This window comes from Nicotiana sylvestris, chromosome 5, assembly GCF_000393655.2.
Source record: "Nicotiana sylvestris chromosome 5, ASM39365v2, whole genome shotgun sequence".
NCBI lineage: Eukaryota > Viridiplantae > Streptophyta > Magnoliopsida > Solanales > Solanaceae > Nicotiana > Nicotiana sylvestris.
The window spans coordinates 101710467-101738360 of NC_091061.1; positions in this window are offsets into that span (position 1 = coordinate 101710467).

Here is a 27894-nt window from a genome sequence, read left to right on the forward strand (position 1 = left end):
ATTGATAGGGCTGATTCTCATGCCATATGCATCAACTAACTTGTAAGCCTCACTTGAGTAAGCTTCTTGTACGACATATGGCTCATCCCATTTTGAAGTGAACTTCCCTACAGGTTTATGGGAAGTAATTATGGGTCTTCGTACGACAAGGACTTGATCTCCTACTTGAAAGGATCTCGGGCGAACTCTTTTATTAAATGCGTGAGATAATCGAGCTTGATAACATTCAAGATTCTGTTGAGCTTCCAACCTTTTCTTATCAAGAGCCTCCAACTTTTCTAATCGAAGTCGAACATTTTCTTCATCAGTGATCCCTTCTTGAATAGCCAGTCATAACGAAGGTATTTAAGGCTCAAGTGGCAAGATGGCTTCGACTCCATAAATGAATGAATAAGGAGTCGCCTGTGTTTCCATGCGGTGAGTCGTCCTATATGCCCATAGATCTTCTTCCATACGTTTATTCCAATCTCGTTTAGATTTGGAGACGACTTTCTTTAACAAGTTTCATAGAGTTGTGTTGAATGCCTCAACTAGACCATTGTCGGCAGCATTGTACATCGAAGAGTTACGTTGCTTGAAGCCAAAGAGATCACAAATATTGTTCATCAACCTATTATCGAATGGCTTTCCATTATCCATTATTATGTAACGAGGAATGCCAAAGCGATAAATAATGTTTACTCGGATGAAACTTGTAACATTTTCCTTCTTTACTTCCTTAAGAGCAACAACTTCAGCCCATTTTGAGAAGTAGTCAGTTGCAACCAAGATGTATAGGTGCCCACCAGAGGACTTTGGCAGTGGTCCAACAACATCCAATCCCCAAGTGTCAAACGGCCAGGATGCAACAGTCGGGTGCAACACTACAGGAGGTTGATGAATAAAATTCGCATGGAATTGACAAGCCTTGCATCTTCGAGCATAGTCCAAGCAATCTTTTACCATCATTGGCCAATAATATCCCATCTTTTTTATATGAAAGTGGAACTTTAGTCCAGACTGGTGTGACCCACATACCCCAGAATGCGCTTCTTGCAAAGCTTGAAGTGCTTTATATTCCCCTAATCATCATAAGAGTACTCCCTCGAATGATCTTCTGTATAGGGTATTTTTGTAGTAAAGGAAGCGAGGTGCACGACGACGAATTTCAGTTCTTCTCCGCGGATTTTTTGGAAGTATCCCATAGCACAAGTAGTCGATAATGGGTTGTCTCCATTCTTATTTATCGACTTTAGAAACAGCGACAAGATGCTTGAGTTCATTTTCTTCACTTTCAGCCTCGTTTGGCAGCGGTACTACCCATTTTTGGCAAGCAGTAACTTGTGCTTGATCAGGCAGGGTTAAAGATGAAGCTAGGGCAGCTAAAGCATCCGCTTTCTTGTTTTTTTCCTTGGCGCATGCTGAATAGTCACATCACCGAGCCACCCCATTAACTTTTTAGCGTAATCATGATATGGGCGTAGTTCAAGCTTCTTGACCTCATAACTACCTAAAATTTGATTAACCACTAACTGAGAGTCACCAAAGACTTACAATTGCAACTGCTTCATTTTGACAGCTATTTCGACCCCAAGTATTAGTGCTTGATACTCAGCAATGTTGTTAGAGCAGAGTTACATCAACGTAAAAGAGTAGGACAAAACTTCAACTTGAGAAGTGACAAATACTACACCAGCACTAGCACCAGCTCCTCCGCGATGTGCAGCACCATCAAAGTACATCTTCCATAGAGGCTGAACTTTGATGACCATGGCGTCCTCATCAGGTAGTTCGTCAGTTATCTCCCAATCATCAGGTATAGGGTGATCTGCCAAGAAGTCCGCTAACGCTTGTCCTTTTATAGCCTTTTGAGGGATTTACACAATTTCAAATTGTTGAAACTAGAGGTACCACCTTGCTAGTCGTTCACTAACGACAGGTTTTGACATCACGAACTTGATGGGATTTGCTCTAGAAACCAAATGAACGACATGAGCTTGAAAGTAGTGCTTCAACTTTTGGATTCAGAAGACTAGCGCCAAACATAACTTTTCAATTGGCGAATAATTCATCTCATTTGGTGTCATCATCCTACTCATGTAGTACAGGGAGTTTTCTTTTCCTTCACTATTTTCTTGGGCCAACAGCGCTCCAACAGACCTTTCTTGTGCTGAAACGCATAGTATCAACAACTTTCCAAGTATAGGGGCTGCCAAAACTGGAGGCTTCATCAAGTAGGATTTAATGCTCTCAAAAGCATTGCTACACGTTTGGTCCCATTTGAAAGGGACACCTTTATTCATAAGGCGACTGAATGGTTGGCACCTCCCAACTAGGTTTGAGATGAATCTCCTAAGGTACGCAAACTTTCCCTGCAGACTTTTTAATTCGTGAATGTCCCGAGGCTCATGCCTTTTCAAGATTGCATCTACTTTGGCTTGATCAATTTCAATCCATTGATGTCGAACAATGAAACCAAGGAACTTTTTGGAAGTAACTACAAAGGCGCATTTCAATGGGTTCATCCTAAGTTGGTACCTCCGGAGCAACTCAAACACATTCTTAAGTCTTTCAAGTGGTCGCCCTTCTCTCTTGATTTTACCACCAAGTCATCAACATAGCATTCGACATTATTGTGGAGAAAATTGTCGAAAATATTCTGCATAGCCCTTTGGTAAGTAGCACCAGCGTTTTTCAAACCAAAAGGCATTACCTTGTAGCAGTAAATACCCTTGGGGGTACGGAATGCAGTAAACTATTCATCTTTTGGCGCCATGCAAATTTAGTTATAGCTTGATGAACCTTCCATAAATGACATTTCCTCGTACCCAGTAGTAGCATCGATCATTAGTTCTAGAATGGGAAGCGGGAACTCATCTTTCGGACATGCATTGTTAAGATCCCTAAAGTCAACGCATACTCGAATTTGGCCATTTTTCTTCCTTACAGGGACAATACTTGAAACACATGTTGGGTATTTAACTTCATGAATAAAGCCAGCTTTGATGAGTTTGTTAACTTCAGTTTCAATCAAGGGAACCAAGTCCGGCATAAAATGCCTTTGAGCCTGTTTAACAAGGCGAGCACCATTTTTTACTGCAAGGTGATGGACTGCTACTTTCAGGTCCAAGCCAAGCATCTCTTTGTAACTCCAAGTGAAGACATCCCTGAACTCCTTGAGTAACTCAATATAAGTGCTCTCTTCATCAGCTTCTAGTAAAGCACTTAGGTAGGTGGGTCTTGGTTCCTCATCGGTGCCAAGGTTAACTTCTTTTAAGGCATCAAATGTCGTCTTCACTCCTTCTTCAAGTTCAGGTGGAGTGTGTTTCGCATCTTCATCTTCTTGAGGGTCCCCATCGTTGAAGGATATGTGATAACATGGTGAAACATCCTCCAATTCTGCATTATCCTCCATTGAAGATGGAACACCATTCTTGCCTTGTACAGTAACATAATACGAATAACCCACACTTTCTTCATCTTTGTCGCGCTCCTTAGTGTAGACCACAGAATATGGATTTACCTTCAGTACCTCTTTACATGAAACCACAAGTTTTGTTTGTCGCCTCATTCTAGAAGGAACCAAACTTTGGAAATCCTTAGAGATCTTCTGGATTTTGGGTGAAGGGGGTATTCTTATGCTTTGAAAATTTCTCTAAAACTTGTTCCCCTTCATTGATAGACCCAATCTTTCAAACACGGAGGTCCTCACAGGTGATTTTATAAGTCGATCAAAGACAGAAGGCTTATTGGAAGCCGCAGATTCGTCTTCAACAGTGATATAATTGCTATTTGACCTTCTTATGGAGATGCGCACTGGTGACGGTTGCTTCTATCCCAAACCTTCACGTGGTTGCCTCGTTGCAGCTTCTGATGGGAGTTTCCCTAACTTTAACAGCTCATTGGGATTGTATCCATCTTTGCAAATAGCTTGTAAGCGTTAGGGTCAAAACCTTCATCTGTTCGCTTTGTAAGGAGTGCCCCGTTCTGTAAACGATTTTGGGCTACAAACCCTGCAAACGGCTTCGAGGACAACTTTACTGCCTCAATTCATTTTACCGAAAGAGTTAGCTCATTTAGCGTGTTAGTTTGGAGATTAGATGATTCGCACTCGTCTTTCTTCCTTTTAGGGACATATTGGAGCGCGGGACCTACTTTCTTTCCATAAGACGCAATACCCCCTGTTGATACCCAATTCTTCCTCATATGTTTTAACATATATATATATATATATATATATATATATATATATATATATATATACTTTCAAATTAGCACATATGCAGTTATAAGCGTGCATAAGCATTTTTATTATTTTTTCTATAATTTTTAAAGCTCCAAATTGATTTATTTCTTCCCTTTTTATTTATAAAATTTCCAATAATTATCCTTCAAATTATTTTTGTGGTGATTCAGTCATCTAAATTCTTTATTATGCCAAAATATTATTTAAATATTTAGTGCATTTTTTATAATTACATTAATATTTTTTAGGCTAAATTGCATATCTTTGCAATAATAGCCATACTAACGCATAATTACGTTATTGATGCATAAAATGATATTTTATATTTTAAAATGTTAAACAACTATTTTAAATCATTTTAGTACACGGAAATATTTTTTAGAAATCATTTATTATTTTTATAAATTGTATAGGATTAAAAGTGGATATTTAAAACCTAGCCTATTTTTATTTCAATTTCAGCCTTAATTCTTACCCAATACCCAGCCCAACTTTTAAACCTAAACCTACCCATGGCCAAATACAATTAGAACCGACCCAGGCCCCCTAATCTTGGTCGTTGATCTCTGAGATCAACGGCCCGTATTCGTTCTTACCACAATTAATCTAACGACCCCCCCTCTAACCTAATTCATTTCCCACCCAACACCGCCGTCATCTGTTCCTCTCATCTCTCAAAAGCTCTCAACTTAAACCTAATCAAACCTCACTGACCCTCGTCCATGGCCATCTCCGATGACTTCTCACCACCTCCCAGGCCTCCAATAGCCTCCCTCACGTTACTCTTGCCATCTCTAGGGCTCTCAAGGGACCAGGGCTAGTTGGTTTTCTGTGGTTCCTCTCTCACCTGTGTCAGGTCATTCCAGTGTGATTCCGAGTAAGATCGTCCTATATTGACTATGATCTATGGTTTTCTAAGCATGTTTCTTCACCTCTGTATGGTTCTCTTCGAAACCCTAATTTCTTTTCTAAACCTCTTAGATCTGTACAAATCTAAAATGATTTGGGTTTGTTTCATGTGAGTTTTACAACAGCCTTGAGATTCTTTACAAGAATCAAGTGATTTTTTAAGTGATTCTCATCTTTTTCTAAACTAGGATTTCCGGAATTTCTTTTTACAAATTGTTTGATGACTTTTTGTGTTTGATCTTATGCTTCTCATATATTTTGACTGATTTTGTAAGTCTACTACAACCTTAACTCGTTTGTGCTGAAGGCCCTAATTTTTAGGATTCTTCGTTTGGTTTCTGAGTACTGGTACATCTGACTATATTCTTTCTTTGGGTTCTTGTGATTTCTCGTAATTTTCTTAATATGCTTCCACTGAATCTCGAAGTTCAATCCTTTCACTGATTCTATATGCTTGTGTTCATCCTGACCATTCAGGTCAAGACCTGTACTTTTCACATTGAATCGGTATCGTTTAACCTTTGTTTTGTTAAAGTTATGTGTCGATTTCTGACTATTCATGTCTTGCTCTATTTTATGTGCTAAAATTGACGACTCTTTCATGACTTTCTCTTCGATTGAACCCTTGATTATTCTAAATTCCTTATTTCCTGGTTTAATTTGAACATTTTCCCTTAAACTTTCGATTTTTACCTCTTTACTCGATTTGACTGAATTGCCTGCCTTAATTAATTTTCCCTTGCCTTGTTTGTATTTTGCTGATTCATACTTATTTGTTTCCTTAATTGAAACCCCGATTCATTTACCCCTAATTACATACTCTATACCAAGCCTTACTTGATTCTTTTCCTTAAATACTTAGCATGCTTTTACCGTTAATTTAATTATCCCTTGATTAAGGGAAAGACTTGCTGATTTACATGTGACTTCCCTACTTTGCTACTTAATTAATCTCTTACCTTTTTTGTTAAGCTTTTGATTACTATATAAACCCCCCTTTTATTTAAGTTCTGGACAACGAACACTAGTTCATCTACACTATTATACTCTCAAAAGCTCTATACTCTCTTCTGTTCCTTGCAATTCTTATTAGTTCAGCTGGTTGTAAGCCAAGGCTGGCTACTGGTATCATCTCTACTCTGTATTATGTATACTCTCCTTAATTGGTATGTTTTGATTCAATTCATATTCCAAACTATGTGTTTCCTTTGTTGTTGCATTTCATTAATTTGTGATTTCCAGTTCTATGTGCTATTCTACTTAATATGCAATCAGCATGCCTAGATCACTGTATCACAAAGCATGTTTAAGCTTATTCTATTAAAGGCTATAGCTATTATACTGTTTGGCATACCAATCCTGCTTTAAATAATTGGTTCACCAGCATGTCCCAAGCTGCATTGTGTGTATATGATTTTACCCAGCATGACCAAATCCTTCCTGTTCTGTATATGATTAGTATTTTCTAAAAACCTTGAATATTTCATGAAGAGTTTGTCTAGTCCAGTTTGTTCTATCTCACTAATGAGATCCTATTTATGTCTTAAACCTATGTGTTCTCAACTTAACTTTGCATTTGTTTGTCATCACTAAGGTGCATTCTAAGTGTTCCCCCTACCCTTTCCCTTGGATAAAGTTTGTGTGTTCTATGACTTGATCTCTGATTTTTTTTTAAAAAAAATGTTCTTCATGTTTTTCTCAAACTATTTCTACTCTAACTATGTTCTGATTTTCATAAAGTTCTTTCTATTACTAAAACCTTCTTTCTATTGTTTACCAAACTCTTTCAAAGTCATCATGCACTCTCATATTATTCCTAAAATATTAAGTTCTGTCCCTCTGACATGTGTACTACCTTGAGATCCTGGAGATCTCTCTGAACTCTAGCATGTTAGAGTTGGCCTTTCCACACTGCGCCTAAATCAGTTGTTATTTGAGAAAGGGTCTAGGTGTGAGCACTACCCGAGATCCTTGAGGTCCTTAGGGAACTTTGACACACCTAGACATGAGATTGTCTATGGAACTTTGGCATTTGAGGCTATTGGAGGCTTGGAAGTCATTTGGCCTACTGCAGGCTCCCTATAGATTAACTTCTGTCCATTTATGTATTTTAATTCATTGGTCTATAATAATTATTGTAAACAACATTGGGATGATTAGTGAAAAGGGGTGGGTAGTTATATATATGTTGGGTAAATCGGGTAGATACCATGCCTATAGGGTTGTGTTAATTCAAACGTATTTGCTAAGTTTGCTATACTTTCACAATATTAGAAACCATGCCTATAGGATCTAAATGGTTTTAATAATAGAAAACATGCCTATAGGGTTAAAATCAGCCTTATAATTAGATATCATGCCTATAGAGTATAAAGTAATTGAAGTTCAGCTTTTGTTATAGCATAAATTCACATTCATCTTCTTAGATATCATGCCTATAAGTTCAAGTGTCAACTTTAATAACCACATACCATGCCTATAGGGTTTAAAATCAGCTCTAATAGAAATCATGCTTATAGAACTTAAAATTAGTTTAGTTAAAAAATCAGTTTAATTCATGTTTGAATTGGTTTAATTAACTGTCCGTTTCTCTAAATGAGTTTTCAAACACTACCTTAAATTAATACTTCTAAAAAACATCTCTATAGGATCTCAAGTTGTTCGTTTAAAAAACTGTCCACTATTTTACTGCATCCCTAATCAAAGTAGATATCATGCTTTTAGGACGTCACTGTCATGCGTTTAGGCAAGCCTCTAGGGCAATTTAAATTCTGCAGCTATAAAACTGTGCTTTGTTATTTAAAACTGTTCAGATTTAATGGGTCTAAATCAGTAGGCAAGCTAAATAGGTTTTTGAAACTTTTTCCTAATCCAATACTGTATAATCCCTGCTCACCTAGATATCATGTTCTAGGATTTTTTTTTAAATACCTGACTGTTGTTTGAAGACGTGCATTTACTTGTTATATTTGTGTAGGTGACTGTGAGCCTGTAATTTGTTCTCTTCAAGTGCATTCCTAATTGTTCTTGATTGACGCCTAGACTTTTATCCTTTAAAACCTTAGGATGGTCTAGAATTATCCAAAAGTAGAGGTCTGAAGATACCTCTAGGGCCACGAGGAAGGGACGGGTAGTGCACGCATAGGACATTTTCAAGGTTGCTAGAGCGCTTTAGGCTATAACCAAAGAGGAGGGAATTGGGTAGTAAGGATATGTTGAATACACATTAATGTCACGTGTAGACCCTCCTTGAGGAGTGTTTACCGGGCATTGCGTGGGGTGATCATGTAGGCTAACCAACCTAGGACCCCTCTTTTCTAATTCCTGATATTTAAACTTTACTTTTCTCTATATATGCCATTTGTTTTCTCCTTTTGTCTCCTTACTTGAGTCATATAATGTCAAAGACATGCCTTATTTACAATTATGTATTTAAACTATTTATTTAGACTAATTCATAAGTATATGTTCGGTCAGACCCACCGTTGTGGACTGCGAGAGGTGTCTAACACCTTCTCTTCAAGGTTATTTCGATTCCTTGCCCTAATCTCTAGTAATGCAAACTAGTTACAAAAGTTAATTACTCTAGGTGCCCTGACGCACCATAATCCGTTAGGTGGCGACTCTTCAAATACCCAATTCCCAAAGGGAAATGAGTTATTACCCCCCATGAATGTCAGAACCCGGACTTCTTTCCCCAGCGGAGGGAAAAAAAGGGGGCGCGACAGCATGGTGACTCTGTTGGAAAAATTTTAAGCTCTTACCATAACGAACTTATATTTTATGAATTAGTCCAAGCATGCCTTATCCCATACCATTTCCCTTATTTGCACTTAATTGTCTATTTTTCAAGCATTTATGATCCCTTTATTCCTGAAACTAACTTGTCTCCTTGTTCTTTTTTTCTGTAACTGTCTTTCAATTATTTAAATACTGTATTTATATTTTCTTACGTGCAAATACTTGACTACATGCTATTTATTGGTGGATAAATCATGCTCCGCATCATACTCCACTCATGCATATCAAATCCTATAGCAACACTTGATGAGTGGTTGCACTCTTCCTATTTATTACCCTTAAATTTGAAAGGGCTTATTTGCGGTAAAACTAGTCGATCAGCGGTGCAGTCAACGGTTCCGTGCCTTTCCCCCTCAAGTTGTCTGCTTGAGGGTACCAGTCTAGACCCTCATAGTAACCTTACTCTGATTATAATTGTGCATGCATCATGGTCAAACCTAGTCGGATTAATATGTTATCCACATAATAATCCTCTAAGATAAGCCTTATCCAAAAGTCCACCAGGGTTTCCATAATCCCAACGGACACAACCACGTTCTGTGCATTAATTTGGAGAACTAAATGTCGATATGCTAATCATGAATGTATAAATAATCGAATCTGGTGGGGGAGAAGGGCCTAACCTTTTTGTTTTGTAGAAAATGAGGCATAAGCTCCCCAGATTCGGTATGGTTAGCAACATTCCACCATTGCTACTAGATTGGTGGGAGGACCTTTCCTCAAGTGACAAAAAACATGTAAGAAAATACCTGGGTAACTTGCCTTCCCTGCTAGATATTGAGCCAAACAACAAGTTGATCGAGGTTGCCACTTTGTTCTGGGACAGTGAGAGGTCTGTGTTCCGTTTCGGCGACATAGAAATGACACCACTTCTAGAAGAAATTGGAGGGCTTGCGGGATTGACTTGGGATAGTCCCGGGTTATTGGTGCCGGAGAACTGTACCTGTAAAGGGTTATTAAAGATGATGGGGCTGAAGAAAAATGTTGACCTAGTATGCCTGAAGGAATCTTACATACCCTTCGAATATGTGTATGAGAGGTATGGCCATAGCCAGTCCTACCATACCTACCATGATGAGCTCTCTCTCACTTCTCTGGTCCATATCCACCGTACAGTGTTTATGTTCATTGTATGCTTCTTAGGCCTGATAGTATTCCCAATAAAAAGGGAAAGAATCCACACTAGGTTGGCCATGGCGCCAAGACTTTGATGGAAGGGATCAATGGACAGACATACACTATAGTCCCCATGATCATAGCCGACATCTACAGGGCTCTGAGCACTGTCAAAGAGAGGTCAAGCATTTCGAGCGTTGTAACTTGTTATTGCAGTTGTGGTTGTTAGAACATTTTCAAAAGGGTCACTATCGCCAAGAATTTCCGCGAAGGGCTTGGAATGACCATATTGCCTTCCATCACTCCAAGCGGATGACTTACATTCCATATAGGTTTGCTCAGCCGAAAAGTGCCAAGAAATGGGTAGAGTTCTTTGACAATCTGACAGAGGAACAGGTGCACTGGATGTGAATGGTTCCCAACAGACGGATCCAAGGACGCTCCACACCTGGTACTGATTGGGTTGAGAGGGATATACACTTATGTCCCTATCTGAGTTATGAGGCAAGAAGGCAGGAAACAGGTTATACCAAGGGTTGCTGAGATGAGTCATTTCAGGGTAGACTTTCAAGATGACGACATCCCTTACAAGTGCCAAGCTCAACACATGTGGCACTACAAAATCATTGCGGAAAAGAACATCATTGAGCCAGATATATATCATTCGGGGTGTGAACCTCTCTACCCAGCATGGTTAGAGGACAATCTAAAAGGAATGGTGATGCCAGGAGCCGGTCAAGGGAATAGAATCATAGACGAAAAAGCTGAATCTCAAGTCAAATACAACAGACTGCGCAAGAGGGTCCACAACTCTGAGAATGAGCATCGGGAAATACATGAGAGGAATGTGAGGCTGATCGAAGAATGGAAATAAATGGTAGTCACTTCCAACAAAAAGTTGGAATATCTAGAGCGAAGAATAGTGGAGCTGGAAGGTAAAGTCATAAAGAGGATCGAGGATTGCCAGAACGCTAAAGGAACTGAAGGTGGACATCTGGCCAGAGCCTACTTGCTACTGGGACTGCGCAAGCTGGGGGACCTGTATGATGGAGTTAGGAAGATCGAATCTGGGGAAGGTCCTTCTGGGACCAAATAGGCTAGATTTATTTGCTTTCTTAAAATGTATTAAGGCCAAGTGCCAGTAGTAACTTATTTTTCTATTATCTTAGTGTCATTTTGGGATTCGTCTATTTTTCATTATGAAATGAAGTATTTACTAGCATCTAAAGTTCTCCAAATCTACTTGTCTCTAGTCCTACCTCGGGCACAACGAGGCCTCCCCAAATTAGGACATGAATTTACATTCCCGCAATATATTTTTAAATACTGCAAACATTTCAGAATCCTCACTGACTTGTTACCTTTTTGTTTTTCCTTATTTTGATTATTCCCATCCCCTTAGGTTGGTTTGCTCATACTGGCCTCATCAACATACCACACCAGATCTAGAGGCCCTCCACCTCCTCCTCCTCCAAGCAATACAAAAGGTAGAGGAAAAGCAAAAATGGACGACTTAAGTGGTATCCAAAAGGAGAATATTGAGAACGCAGAAATTTCAGATGATCGTAGTACTCCGGCCCCAAATGATCTAGTCTTGAGACTGGAACAAAAGATATTGGAATTGCAAGGAGAACTTGAGCAGGTCCGCAACATGGCAAACTTGTCACTCACCCTAAATGTCCCCGACATTCACCAACAAAACACAAAGAACCTAACACCTCCCCAAAACCCACAAAACCAACACCCACAAAATCCTCATGCACCGAATCAATACGCGACCCTACCCCAAAATCTCAATCCCTTACCAGTACCAACTTCGCCACAACATCACCATTAACCAATCCAGTACCCACCAACTGCTACTTATCACACTCTCTAGAACACATCACAACCCATTCCCGATCCTCAAAACTCAACCAATGACCACCACTACATCCAGGTTCCTAGCACTCACCAAAACAACCCTATGTATGTGGAAATTGTACCTCACTCTACTCAACCAACCTCCTATACACCAGAATCCACTGAGAAGGACCTGCACATCAAGAACATGGCTGAGGAACTCAAGAAATTGACAAGTCGAGTTCAGGGTGTCGAAGGAGGCAAAGGGATAGAGGGTTTGAATTATGAAGACCTATGAATATAGCCGGATGTAGAACTGCCAGAAGGTTACAAACCTCCCAAGTTCTAGATGTTTGATATATAGGTGATCCAAGGGTTCATCTAAGGACCTATTGTGACAAGCTTGTTGGGGTCGGAAATGATGAAAAGATCCGGATGAAACTTTTTATGAGAAGTCTTACAGGAGACGCTTTGTCCTGGTACATCAGCAAAGATCCTAAGAAGTGGTCCAACTGAGTTAGTATGGCTTCTGATTTCATGGACCGATTCAGGTTCAACACAGAAAATGCACCGGATGTTTTCTACATTTATAACCTCAAAAAGAAGCCCACCGAGACTTTCCGTGAGTATGCCACTCGATGGAGGTCGGAAGCGGCCAAGGTCAGGCCAACATTGGACGAAGAACAAATGAACAAGTTCTTCGTCAGAGTACAGGATTCATATTACTATGAAAGGTTGATGGTTATTAAAAACCATAAATTCTATGATATTATCAAACTTGGTGAAAGGATCGAAGAAGGCATCAAGATTGGGACGGTAACAAACTTTGAGGTACTACAGGACATAAACAAAGCACTACAATCAGGCGGCATATCAAAAAAGAAAGACGTCGGGGTAGTAATGGTGGCTCAGGTCCCAAAATCTCCACTCAAATACCAAACATCTCCACTCACATACCAAGCACTTCTACCCACATACCAAACACCCACACCAACATACCAAAAACCTCCACCTACATATCAACCCTCATCTCCTAGATATCCTCAACCAACCACTGTCTATCACACCTATAATTCCCAACCATCTCATTTCCAGTCACCTCCAACTTGCCAAAACTTTCCAAGACCAAGCCCAATTTCGATTGCAAGCCACCCAGACAATACACCGCCATTGCTGAACCCATCGACCAACTGTATGAAAGGTTGAAAGCCGCTAGTTATATCACCCCTATTCTTGTTGTGGCATTAGAAAATCTATCCCAATGGGTCAATCCAAACAAAACTTTTGTGTACCATTCTGGTAAGAAGGGGAACACCACTTATGAGTGCTAAACATTGAAGGATAAGATCCAGACACTAATCGACAACAAGGTCATACAGGCAAAAGAGGCCGCACTCAATGTCCGCAACAACCCTCTCCCAGATCATAGAGGTGGTAGGGTACATGTGATAGAGACGAACGAAGAATGGGACCCTAAGTGGTCAATTGGGCTTATTCGAGAAGGCGATGGCTTTAAAGTTTCAGTCACGCTTACTCCTATTGTGGTACAGACTCAGTCACCAATCGAGGTCGAGGTAGCTGTACCGATTCCATTTGAGGTATAGGTAGCTCCACCTGCGGCCACCCCCACTCCATTTGAAGTAGAAGTGGTCACACCTTTCACAGTGACAGTGTCAACCACACATCCTTTTGATTCGAAAGCAATACCCTGGGATTACGTTGCCGAAGCTCGGCAAAAAGGGAAGGCGAAGGTAGAGGAATCTGATGCTGCACAAGGAATGGCTAGGACTGGAAGAGTCTATACACCTGAACATTTAGGGGGATCAAGTAAGGATGCCACTACCAGGTAGCCCGTCATTGAGATAGGGCCAGATGACCTGTGGAGAAAAATACAAGCAAAGGAGTATTCCGTCATTGACCATTTGAACAAAAACCCTACTCAGATATCTATCCTGTCACTGTTGCAAAATTAAGAGGCGCATAAGAACGCTTTAATTAAAGTGTTGAGCGAGGCTCATGTACCCAATAACATCACTGGCGGAAAAAATGGTCAATATGGTAAGGCAAGTACTGGAAAGTCATAAGATCATCTTCCACAAAGATGAGCTACCACCTGAGGGGTTGAATCATAACCGAGCATTGCATATCACAGTGCAATTTGAAGACAAATTCATTGCTAGGGTCTTGGTTGACGGAGGTTCAAGCCTAAATATTTTTCCGTTGGACAAAGGTTTTCATGAAATACGGGTAGGAAGCATGAAAGTGAAAGCTTTCGATGGGTCCCAAATGGCCACAATCGGGGAAATCAACATTTGCTTGCAAATGGGGCCAACTTGGTTCGACGTCGAGTTTCAGGTGCTCGACATACCGGCCTCATATAGTCTTGTGATACTTATGTCATGTATCGTGCCCGTCCACCAAATTATTTTAATGTGGGAAGTTTCTATTATCTTGTTGAAGTCAGTCGTTTAAGTATATCTAAGGCCACAGGTCTAGTATCTTAGGATGCCTAGATATTCCCTAACCAGCTTTTACTCGTGCCTATTAAGTGCTACTGCAATAGTTCTCATTATTTCTCCAATGTCACCTATAATATCAAGAAAGGTGACAACACCAGTTAATACCATTTGCCAAATGATAAACCAACTCAATGACGATGATCATATTCAGTGAACCAATGTTTTCGTCGGCTTTAATAGATTGAATTCGTCCTCTAACTTTTAATTCGTGTACCAGTAGCATTGACTATTATAGAAACTATGCTTGGTCTAATGGTGTTGTGTATTAGACATTTACTTAATGATATTCATCTCGGTATTCTTAATTTTGATCAATAAACATACTTATCTAGATAGAAAAATAGGTGCCCTTTGAATCTGGAAAGCTGCAGGTAGTAATCTTTCAGTTGTGAACTAGTTTCTCCGGCTTTATTTTCAATATACAGAAGCTCTGAACTAGTTGGTTAAAATTAGGTTTTGAGATTTAACTAGAAAATTTGGATAGTTTGAGTTGGTTTTGAGACCAAAAGCTGAACTGTTATTCTAGAGTTAAGAAAATATCTCAGCTTAGGGCAGTATTTTGTAGTGAGTGTAGAAGAGGTATGGCATTACCCAGGTTAAGCTCAAGTTATACAGTATCTTTTCTTTTTAAAATTTCTGATCTGTATGGAGCAAAATGTTTAGGTTACTAGCCCCTGTTGTACAAAGGGAAGAATATTTTGACTTCTGCTTGGTGCTTGGTTACTCGTCGCCGATGAGTAACAATGCTATTTTCCCTTTATAGTTAACTTCAGTTCCGAAACTTATTAACATTAAAAGTATGATTAAAGTATTAGCACCATGCTACGCAAAGCCTCTTTATCATGGTTATTTCTTACACATAGCAATTTTAAAGCTTGCTTTCAAATGACTCATGATAATGAAAAGTTTGTGTTAATATTTTAACTACACCAAGATGTCTTGTGGTTGACCATAGATGAATAACAAAATCCAGATTTTTCAATTAGAATGTATCAAGAAATGTAATTGTATAATTGTGCTTAAGTTTCTGGAAGAGAGATGGTTGCATAGCTCTAATTAAAGTAGGAGAAGAAGATTTGCTTGTTTATGTATACATCTACAGTGCATTGCAAACTTTCTTAGTTGTGCTTAACTGATATTTTATGCAGAAATTCTCTTCTTTTTCCCTCTAGCTCTTTTCCGATGACATTGTCACTTGATTGTAGATTTGGAGTGTAATGGGTCCAAAATGAGTAAAATGGGTCGTGAGTGATTTATAAAGCAAGCTCCAACGAGCCTAACATTGAGGATTATTATATTTCATCTATTGACATAGTTATTTTATAATTTCAAGTCATACAATCAGATGTTCGATAATTTAGCAGGCGGAGGATTTCAATATGATGAAGAGTTGCAGAAATTATTTAAAAATTGTTATTCATTAGGATTAGTAATATAATGACATTAGCTATTTAGTTCAAACAATATAAGTTTATCTTTCAAGTTATCGTGATTATTAATATTTTGGATTAGTATTTTCTTTTATTTGTTAAGATTTAATGAGATATATTATGGTTTTATTAATTAATATTGATATATTTTGTTATTTGAATTATTTTTTGATCAAATGTAGTAGTTATTATTAATGGTGGCTAAACTATTATCGTTATATCTCGTGACTTTTAGCGCCAATTTAAAAGGATACACCGGCTATAAAAATGGATGATAAAAGGCAAATTAAGATGTTTATACAGGGATATTGTAGCCATTATATTGCTGTTAAAAATAATTGTTAGCAGCAATTTAATTAAATTTACTAGCTATTAAAATGGACGTTAAAAGGGCATACTAATACGTTTCTAGAAGAGATATTGCTGCCACTAATTGCCAGAAAACAATTACCGCTAAAGGTATGAACTTTTAGCGAAAATTATGTTGAATTTAGCGGCTATAAAAATGGACGCTAAAAGTGCGTTATTTGCCGTTTTGGAGTGAGTTTAGCAGCCATAACAATTGCCGCAATTATTTGTTGTTAAAGCAAATGAGTTTTAGCGGCAATACTATCTTTTACCAGCTTTTGTGAAAAATGCCGCTAAAGGCTTTGCCGACCCCCGTATCGGCGGCTAAAGACCAATTATCGGTAAATGATATAGCGGCTATTGATATTGCCGCCAATGCTATTTTTTATTGCCTCTAAAAGTCCTTTTTGTAGTAGTGGGCCGACCGTGGATTCATTCCGTTGGGGCCGTGCCTTCCACACTACATCAAGCCGTGAAGTTCGAATGGAATCGTCAGGAGGTGATCATTCACGGAGATGGGAGTAACCCCATTTACACTAGTCAGGCCATCCCGGCTATTGGACATAGAAGAAGGCTAGGAGGGGAAACCTATCATCACATTGAACGTGTCAATGTTGTCGAGAAGAATAAATGGTAAAGCAGTAAAATAGAAAGCATATTGGCATGATCTGGATACGAACCCGGCAAAGGGCTGGGAAAGAACCTCCAAGGTATCACTCAACCGATATGGCTGAAGGGTCATGGTACTACCTTTGGGCTCGGATATCAGTACACATAGCAAGAATATAATGATTGGTCGCCTCCATGGCGCGGACCATATTACCCTCTCGAGCAACCAGTGTCGCATCTAGATCAAGCGTTTCACCAAGCTGATATAATATGGGGAACTACAAAAGAGGAAGCATTAGCTGGGTTGAAGAATCTGTTCTTGGAGGATGAAGACATGGACTGCAGTTCCATAATTGAGGAGGAGGAGGAATAAGGTCTCACTATTTAGACTGTAAAGAAGGGAGTTGTTCTCAGTAACTGGACCACCACACCATCCCGAGCCCACCGAGTCCCTGGGTAGCTTGGCAGATTTTACTTCTATAGCCATTCTAGGCCTATTTCCAGTAATTTTATTTTAAGATTTACTTGTTTCAAAATAAATGCTCGATTCATTGAGCCATACCTGTCGGGATGATTTTTCAGTTTTAATCAAATACATTTGCTCTTTATTATTCATTACTATTTCTACACTTTTTCTTTCTACAGCGTTATTATTACTTTTCCTGATGAACCGGTAAGTGTGACATGTAATAAGGCAACACAACATGAGAATAGCGATTCAGATAAAGAGGATGAAATACCCGATGAAATTGTTAGGAAGGTTGAAAACTTTGAGAATAAGCCTAAGTCCAATCTGGACGAAGTCGAAGCAGTAAATTTGGGGAACGTCGAGACCGTCAAGGAGACTCGCATCAGTATTCACTTGTCACCAACAGAGAAGGAAGAATACATCCGTTTTCTAAAGGAATATGAGGACATTTTCGCATGGTCATATGATGAAATGACCGGCTTGAGCACGTCTATAGTGGCTCACAAGTTGCCTACTAATCCCATTGTCCACCAGTCAAGCAGAAACTCCAAAAGTTCAAACCAGATATGAGCCTGAAAATCAAGGAGGAAGTTACCAAGCAGATCAAAACCAAAGTTCTCAGGGTAGTTGAGTACCCAACTTGGTTAGCTAACATCGTGTTGGTTCCGAAGAAGGATGGGAAAGTCAGAGTATGTGTTAACTATCGGGATTTAAACAAAGCAAGTCCCAAGGATGACTTCCCACTGCCAAATATACACATCTTGATCAATAACTGCGCCAAGCATAAACTCCAATCCTTTGTAGATTGCTTCGCGGGTTATCACCAGATCTGGATGGACGAAGAAGATGCAGAGAAAATAGCTTTCATTACACCTTGGGGTGTATATTGCTACAAAATGATGCCATTTGGTATGAAGAATGTTGGGGCTACTTACATGAGAGCCATGACAACCATCTTCCATGATATGATACACAAGGAAATAGAGGTGTACATGGATAATGTAATTATCAAATCCAAGAGAGCCGCAGATCACATAGCGGACTTGAGAAAGTTCTTCGACAGGCTGAGGAGGTACAACTTGAAACTGAACCCCGCAAAGTGTGCATTCGGTGTTCCCGCAGGAAAGTTATTGGGATTCATCGTCAGTCATTGAGGGATCGAGCTAGATCCATCTAAAGTCAAGGCTATTCAAGAGTTACCACCACCTAAGAGCAAAAAGGACGTAATAAGCTTCCTAGGATGTCTCAACTACATCAGTCATTTTATAGCACAGTCCACAGTCATATGTGAATCAATCTTCAAAATGCTGAGGAAATATGCTGAAACAAGATGGACAGAGGATTATCAGAGGGCCTTCGACAAAATCAAGGAGTACATATCCACACTACCAGTTCTGGTCCCGCCAGAACCAGGACGACCATTGCTACTTTATCTATCCATATTGGATGGATCCTTAAGATGTGTTTTGGGACAACATAACGAGACAGGAAGAAAGGAGCAAGCCATATATTATTTGAGTAAGAAGTTCACACCTTATGAAGCACGGTACTCTCTGCTGGAACGCACTTGCTGTGCTTTGGCCTGGACAGCTCAGAAATTGAGGCATTACTTCTGTGCCTATACTACATACCTTATATCTAGGATGGACCCTCTGAAGTACATATTCCATAAGCCCATGCCGACTGGGAAGTTAGCCAAGTGGCAGATACTGTTGAGTGAGTTCGACATCATCTATGTAACTTAAAAGGCAGTCAAAGGACAAGCATTGGCAGATCATCTTGTTGAAAATCCGGTGGGAGGAGAATACGAACCCTTAAAAACGTATTTTCCTAATGAAGAAGTATCATTCATAGGAGAAGACATTACCGAAGCATACAACGGTTGGAGGATGTTCTTTGATGAAGCTGAAAATTTTAGAGGAGTAGGTATTGGAGCAGTTTTGGTATCAGAAACGGGTCAACATTATCCGGTATCTGCTAAACTCAGATTTCCCTGCACCAATAACATGGCGGAGTATGAAGCCTGCATACTAGGGCTCAACATGGCAATCGACATGAACATCCAGGAGCTACTGGTGATCGGTGATTCAGATTTGCTTGTGCACCAGGTACAAGGAGAGTGTGCTACCAAGAATTCCAAGATATTGTCATATCTGCACCATGTGTAGAAATTGAGAAAGAGGTTCACGAAGATAGAATTCCGACATGTGCCCAGAATTCAGAATGAGTTCGCCGATGCATTGGCCACCTGGTCATCTATGATACAACATCAAGATAAGAATTATATTGATCCCATTCTGGTGAGGATCCATAATCAGCCGGCATATTATTCTCATGTCGAAGAAGAAACAGATAGAAAGCCTTGGTTCCATGATATCAAGGAGTATTTGTCAAAGGGAGAATATTTGGAGCACGCAAACCACACTCAGAAACGCACACTCCAGAGATTATCCAATCACTTCTTCCATAGTGGAGGAAATCTGTATAGAAGAACTCCCAATTTGGGATTGTTAAGATGTGTCGATGCAAAAGAAGCTTCTAAACTGCTTGAGGACGTACATGCTAGGACCTGTGGCCCGCACATGAATGGTTTCGTCTTGGATAAGAAGATACTCAAGGCCGGTTACTTTTGGATGACCATGGATACGGATTGAATCCAGTATGTCCGCAAATGCTTTCAATGCCAGGTGCATGCCGATATGATAAAAGTGCTGCCAAACGAGCTCAATGCAACAAGCTCACCTTGGCCATTCGCCGCCTGGGGAATGGATGTTATTGGTTCGATTGAGCCCACTACTTCAAACGGATACAGGTTTATTCTGGTAGCCATTGATTACATCACAAAATGGGTAGAGGCGGAATCTTACAAAGTTGTGACCAAGAAATTCATCGCAGATTTTGTCAAAGATCGCATTGTTTGCTGATTCGGAGTTCCTGAGTCCATTGTTACTGATAATGCCGCCAATCTTAACAGTGATCTGATGAAAGCCATGTGTGAAACTTTCAAAATCAAGCACAAGAATTCCACAGCCTACAGACCTCAGATGAATGGAGCCGTAGAAGCTGCTAACAAAAACATCAAGAAGATACTAAGGAAGATGCTAGAGAACCACAAACCATGGCACAAGAAGTTACCTTTTGCTTTATTGGGATACCACACTATGGTTCGCACATCAACCGGGGCAACTCCTTACATATTGGTTTATGGTACCGAGGTGTCATCCCAGCCGAAGTAGAGATTTCTTCTTTAAGAGTCATACATAAAGCTGAACTCAGCGATGCAGAGTGGATAAGGAGTCGGTATGAACAATTGGCGCTTATCAATGGAAAGAGGATGAACGCAGTATGTCACGGCCAAATTTATCAGAGCAGAATGTCCAGAGCTTTCAACAAAAGGGTCAAATCAAGGCAATTTACACCAGGTCAGTTGGTGCTGAAGAAGATCTTCCCACATCAAGATGAAGCCAAAGGGAAATTCTCTCTTAACTGGCAAGGTCCGTACATGGTTCATATGGTGCTGACAGGAGGAGCACTCATACTTGCAGAAATGGATGGAGAAATCGGGCCAAAACCAATCAATTCAGACACAGTCAAGAGATACTATGCTTAGATTATTTACATTTCCTCATCTGATGTAATTGAACTACGCTTGACCTGATTCCCGTTTAAGAGGGGATACGTAGGAAGCCTTATGGGTTCGGTAATATCATAATAAAATTTTCATTTCCCTCAAGATCAGAAACTGGGGCAGAATTTTGAGGAGGACCCTCAAAATTCTGGAGCGAGTCCAGCCAACGCCAACATATGTCAGACAGTCAGAAATTAGTTAAGAAACTGGGGCAGAATTTTGAGAAGGATTCTCAAAATTTCAAAGAAGGTTCAACAAGGCTCATTACCCACAAACAGCCGAAGAATCATCTATCAAACTGGGGCAGAATTTTGAGGAAGACCCTTAAAATTTTAACATGAGAAAGTTGCAATGTCTCTGAAATGTGTTACAGTCACTAGTTCATCAAAACAATCACTTGATATATAAATACGTTTCTAAAATGACTATATTTTTATCAATAGTTGCATATTTTCGAAAACTCTATTTCTGTGACAGTCAAGTGTTACCCAGGGAAATTCGAAAAGGCCTCCAAAATGGAGCAAAGCAAGGCCAGCAGACGAAGGCACGAACCAACCTCCCCTTACAAAACTTATAAGTTTTCTTTGAACGTAGGCACATCTGATGTAGCGATAGCATCCGCAAATATATACATATAACAAAATTCGCTATCAATCAGGACATCAGACACCGAAAATCTCTCCAGCTAAGACACATACTACTCTTATTTGTTGCTTGCTCTCTACATGAGGCTAATCCTTGCCTCCACATTTGCATGAGGCCAATCCTTGTCTCCGTATTTGTATGAGGCTAATCTTGAGGTTAATCCCTGCCTCCATATCTGCACGAGGCTAATCCATGCCTTCGTACCTGCATGAGGCTAATCCTTGCATACCTACTTGCATGAGGCTAATCCTTGCCTCCCCACTCGCATGAGGCTAATCCCTGCCTCCATATATGCATGAGGCTAATCCCTGCCTCCATATCTGTATGAGGCTAATCCTTGCCTCCATATTTGCATGAGTCTAATACTTGCCTCCCTATTTGCATGAGGCTAATCCTTGCCTCCCCATCTGCATGAGGCTAATCCCTGTCTCCATAACTGCATGAGGCTAATCCTTGCCTCCCTATTTGCATGAGGCTAATCCTTGCCTCCACATCTGCATGGGACTAAGCATTGTCCCTCTATGCACAAATATTGCTCTATTTCTAGTACTATATACTCGCTTTCAATCGGGCTAAGCTCTGCCCTCCATTTCACAAGACTAAGCCTTGTTTTGTTAACATCATGTTATTGCATATCATGGGCTGAAATATCGCCAATCTATCCAAAGGTGTCATAGTCTAAAAGGCATCATCCTCATAGCTGGAAGACATCATGCCATGGCCTGAGGGTCCCTCAAATTTGCATATCATTATTCAAAGGCGTCATGGTTCGGAGGCACCATTTTTCATGGCCCGAGAACATCATTTCATGGCCTGCGAATCCCTCACTAAATAATTCATGGCCTAGAACATCATGGTCCAAGGACATCATCTTTAACCGTCCAAAGACAACCTTCATGGTCCAAAAGGGAATCTGCATCATGTTTAAATTTTCGCACAAATACATGTTCGTAGCACCTTTTTATCTGTAGGTAACCAGTAAGCAATCTCTATCCCAGCGGGAGCAACCTCGCTCTAGTTCCTTCAACTATCTCAAACGTTAACCACTCACCATAGCTGCTTCCACATCCTGTGTCCGTTCTTGCAATGACTTCATCGGTATATTCCGTCGATGAATCCAGAACTACACATGGCCTGATTCCTGTAAGACCAGGGATATGTAGGCAACTCGAAGATCGGAATCCAACCTCTATCTTTCAAAACATCCCGCCCGGTCAAAATTGCCCATCATTTCTTTACCCGAAAACTCTTTCATCTTTCCCGGGTAAAGAGGGGCAGCTGTTGATACCCAAATTTTCCCTATATATTTTTTATAGACATATATATATATATATATATATATATATATATATATATATATATATACTTTCAAAATAGCACATACGCAGTTATAAGCATGCATAAGTATTTTTATAATTTTTTCTATAATTTTTAAACCTCCAAATTGATTTATTTCTACCCTTTTTATTTATAAAATTTCAATAATTATCTTTCAAATTATTTTTGTGGTTATGTAGTCATTAAAATTCTTTATTTATGCCAAAATATTATTTAAATATTTTACTGCATTTTTTATAATTGCATTTATATTTTTTAGGCTAAATTGCATATCTTTGCAATAATAGCCCTACTAACGCATAATTACGTTATTGATGCATAAAATGATTTTTTATATTTTAAAATGTTAAAAAACTATTTTAAATCATTTTAGTACATGAAAATATTTTTTAGAAATTATTTATTATTTTTATAAATTATATAAGAATAAAAGTGGCTATTTAAAACCTAGCCTATTTTTATTTCAATTTCAGCCTTAATTCTAACCCAATACCTAGCCCAACTTTTAAACCTAAACCTACCCAGGCCCAAATACAATTAGACCTGACCCAGGCCCCCTAATCTTGGTCGTTGATCTCTGAGATCAACGACCTGTATTCGTTCTTACCATAATTAACCTAACGACCCCTCCCCCTTAACCTAATTCATTTCCCACCCAACACTGTCGTCATTTGTTCCTCTCATCTCTCAAAATCTCTCAACTTAACCCTAATTAAACCTCACTGACCTTCGTCCATGGCCATCTCCGATTACTTCTCACCACCTCCTAGGCCTCCAATGGCCTCCCTCACGTTACTCTTGCCATATCCAGGGACCTCAAGGGACCGGGGCTAGTTGGCTTGCATCTATGGTTCCTCTCTCGCCTGTTTCAGGCTATTCCAATGTGATTCCGAGTAAGATCGTCCTATATTGACTACGATATATGGTTTTCTAAGCAGGTTTCTTCACCTCTGTATGGTTCTCTTCGAAACCCTAATTTCTTTTCTAAACCTCTTAGATCTGTATAGATCTAAGATGATTTGGGTTTGTTTCATGTGAGTTTTACAACAGCCTTGAGATTCTTTACAAGAATCGAGTGATTTTTTAAGTGATTCTCATCTTTTTCTAAACTAGGGTTTCTGGAATTTCTTTTTACAAATTGTTTGATGACTTTTTGTGTTCTGCTTCTCATATATTTTGACTAATTTTGTAAGTCTACTACAACCTTAACTCGCTTGTGCCGAAGGCCCTAATTTTTAGGGTTCTTCGTTTGGTTTCTGAGTACTGGTATATCTGACTGTGTTCTTGCTTTGGGTTCTTGTGATTTCTCATGATTTTCTTAATATGCTTCCACTGAATCTCTTAGTTCAATCCTTTCACTAATTCTATATGCTTATGTTCATCCTGACCATTCAGGTCAAGACCTATACTTTTCTCATTGAATCAGTATCATTTAACCTTTGTTTTGTTAAAGTAATGTGTCGATTTCTGACTATTCATGTCTTGCTCTGTTTTATTCTGAATTCCTTATTTCCTGGTTTAATTTGAACACTTTCCCTTAAACTTTCGATTCTTACCTCTTTACTCGATTTGATTGAATTGCCTGCCTTAATAAATTTTCCCTTGCCTTGTTTGTATTTTGCTGATTCTTACTGATTTATTTTCTTAATTGAAACCCCTGTTCATTTACCCTTAATTACCTACTCTATAACAGGCCTTACTTGATTCTTTTCCTTAAATACTTAGCATGTTTTTACCGTTAATTTAATTGTCCCTTGATTAAGGGAAAGACTTGCTGATTTACATGTGACTTCCCCGATTTGCTACTTTATTGATCTCTTACCTTATTTGTTAAGCTTTTGCTTACTATATAAACCCCCCTCTTATTTAAGTTCTGGACAACGAACACTAGTTCATCTATACTATTATACTCTCAAAAGCTCTCTACTCTCTTCTGTTCCTTGCAATTCTTGTTAGTTCAGCCGGCTGTAAGCCAAGGCTGGCTACTAGCATCATCTCTACTCTGTATTCCGTATACTCTCCTTAACTGGTATGTTCTGATTCAATTCACATTCCAAACTATGTGTTTCCTTTGTTGCTGCAGTTCATCAATTTGTGATTTCCAGTTCTATGTGCTATTCTACTTAATATGCAATCAGCATGCCTAGATCACTGTATCACAAAGCATGTTTAAGCTTATTCTATTAAAGTTTATAGCTATTATACTATTTGGCATATCAATCCCACTTTAAATAATCGGTTCACCAGCATGTCCCAAGCTGCATTGTGTTTTTATGATTTTACCTAGCATGACCAAATCCTGCTTGTTCTGTATATGATTAGTATTTTCTAAAAACCTTGAATGTTTCATGAAGTGTTTTTCTAGTCCAGTTTGTTCTATTTCACTAATGAGATTGATCGGAGCCAATCCTACACCACTACAAAGTAGCGAGAGTGGTCGAAGCAGCTTTTACCCCGATAAGGTCGGGATCGAATTCCACAGGGAGCTAGAAATGGGAATTGGGTTCCTATCTAAACTAGAGATGTGTAATTGCTCTTAATTACTCTTCCAAACATCATTGATTTTGATATTACTTCTAATTTAATGCTAATAAGATGCTAAATTAAGCTAAGAGTAAAATACTTGAAAGGTTGTCTAAATAGTTAATGAGGCACTAGGGAAGTGACTTTCTCCTAGGTGGATACTTGACGGGTTCTCAAGTCTAAGTCAAGGTTGTCATGTTGGGGATTACGATATAACCAATGCACTAAACTTCTCACTCTATACCTCTCGATAATTTGAGTGATTTTGTCCTAATTGACTTTCTCAAGACCAATTAGGTATGATAATTTGTGCAAGCAATTTAGGTTCAAGTCAGGCATTACTATCTCTAGGTTTAACCCTTTAATTGGGGCTATCAATCTCTTGAATACGCCCCAATTCCTTGTTGGACTAATTCTCCTAGACTCAAGTTCTCTTTCTCAAGAAGAACCCAAGTTAAATAGGCACAAATTAGTATTTGCAACCACTAATTCAACATGGAAAACACAAATTAGTCCAAATATCAAACACCCATAGACATTCAAGCCTTAAAACTCAAGACCTATCAAATACCCACAATAGGGTTGAGCCACAACCTTGGCTAATGGGTCTAGCTACTCATAATAATAGATGAAAACTGAGAAATAGATGAAAACTGAGCATCAGAGTCCGCATTCTTTTTCATCATCTATTCAAACATCATTTCAATTCTCCTCATTTCGTTGTTGGAAGAACTAGGACCTTGGGATGAAAATGGGGGTGGATTATTTGGTTGTTGATACATTGGGGGCCTTTGAAAGCCTTGCCCCCGATTTCCTTGATTGTCATTGTTCCAACCACCCTAATTGTTGTTACCACCCCAGTTGTTATTGTTGTCATTCCAATTACCCTGATTGTTCTGATTATTGTTCTGATTGCCCCAATTGGAATTTTGGTTGTTGTTCCCCTAATTACTATTCCCTTGTTGATTGCCCAAATTGCCTTGGGGTCTCCATTGTTGTTGGTTGGAAGAATTGCCCCTTTTGTCCTTGATAATTGTTCACATATTGCACTTTTTCATTCTGCCCATCATAACCATCATCTTGGAATCTACCACAATCATTGTCATATTGATCTGAATTCCCTTGGTTTTGTTGACCTCTTTGTTTTTTTTTGTTCACTAGCATATTGACAGCCTCCATAGCATTTACTTGGCGCGGATTTTGATCCTGTTGTAATTGTGTCTTCGCTAGCTGGTTCATTGTTGTTGTCAGCTCTGCTACATCCTGCCCATGATCATGTAGCTCTTTGTGTAAGTGAGTGACCGTGGGGTCACCCTGGGGCACATTGGCTCTACTTTTCCAAGCTGAGGATGTGTCAGCCATCTCGTCAAGAATGTCACAAGCCTCATCATACGACAGCTTCATGAAATTACCCCTAGCAAGTTGGTTCACTATGCACTGATTTGTTGTGTTAATGCCCCAATAGAAAGTCTATTGGATCATTGCCTCAGTCATATCATTATTGGGACATTCCTTTACCATGGTTCTATTTCGCTCCCAAATCTCATGTAATGGTTCGGTGGGCTCCTGCTTAAAAGCTAAGATATTTTCTCTCAATGCTGCCATGTGCCCCAGCGAGAAAAAATTTGCAATGAATTTATCCGCCAACTCATCCCAAGTATTGATGGAATGGTTGGGAAGTTGTTCAAGCCAATCAAATGCCTTCCCTCTAAGTGATAAAGGGAATAGTCTCAACCGAAGTGCATCCTTCGACACATTAGTTTGCTTGCTCCCCCAACAGGTATCCACGAAACTCTTGAGATGTTTGTAAGCATTCTGATTGGCAGCGCCCGTGAAATACCCACATTCCTCCAGCAATGTCAGCATCACATTTGTAATTTGAAAATTGTCCGCTCGGATCCGGGGTGGGACAATTGCACTAGCATATCCTTGATTGGGAAGCACTCGAGGAGCCACTCTTGGAGGTGGCGAGGGAGGGTCTGGAATATTATCATTGGCCTGGCGGCCTCTCCTTTGTCCTTGAGGTACAATAAGAACCTCATCATCAACATTGTCATCTACCTCCTCCCCCGGCGAAAGATCTCCAAGAGGTGTGTTGTTTGCTGCCATTTTGTACCTGAAGTTGTGACACACACAAATTAGTAACGCATAAGGAAAGAAGAACAATACACAATACTATTTACATAGATAGCCAAAATTGTTAGCTCTTCGGCAATGACACCAAAAAGTGATCGGAGCCAACCCTATACCACTACAAAGTAGCGAGAGTGGTCGAAGCAGCTTTTACCCGATAAGATCGGGATCGAATTCCACAGGGAGCTAGAAATGGAAATTGGGTTCCTATATAAACTAGAGATGTGTAATTGCTCTTAATTACTCTTCCAAACATCATTGGTTTTGATATTACTTCTAAATTAATTCTAATAAGATGCTAAATTAAGTTAAGAGTAAAATACTTGAAAGGTTGTCTAAATAGTTAAGGAGGCACTGGG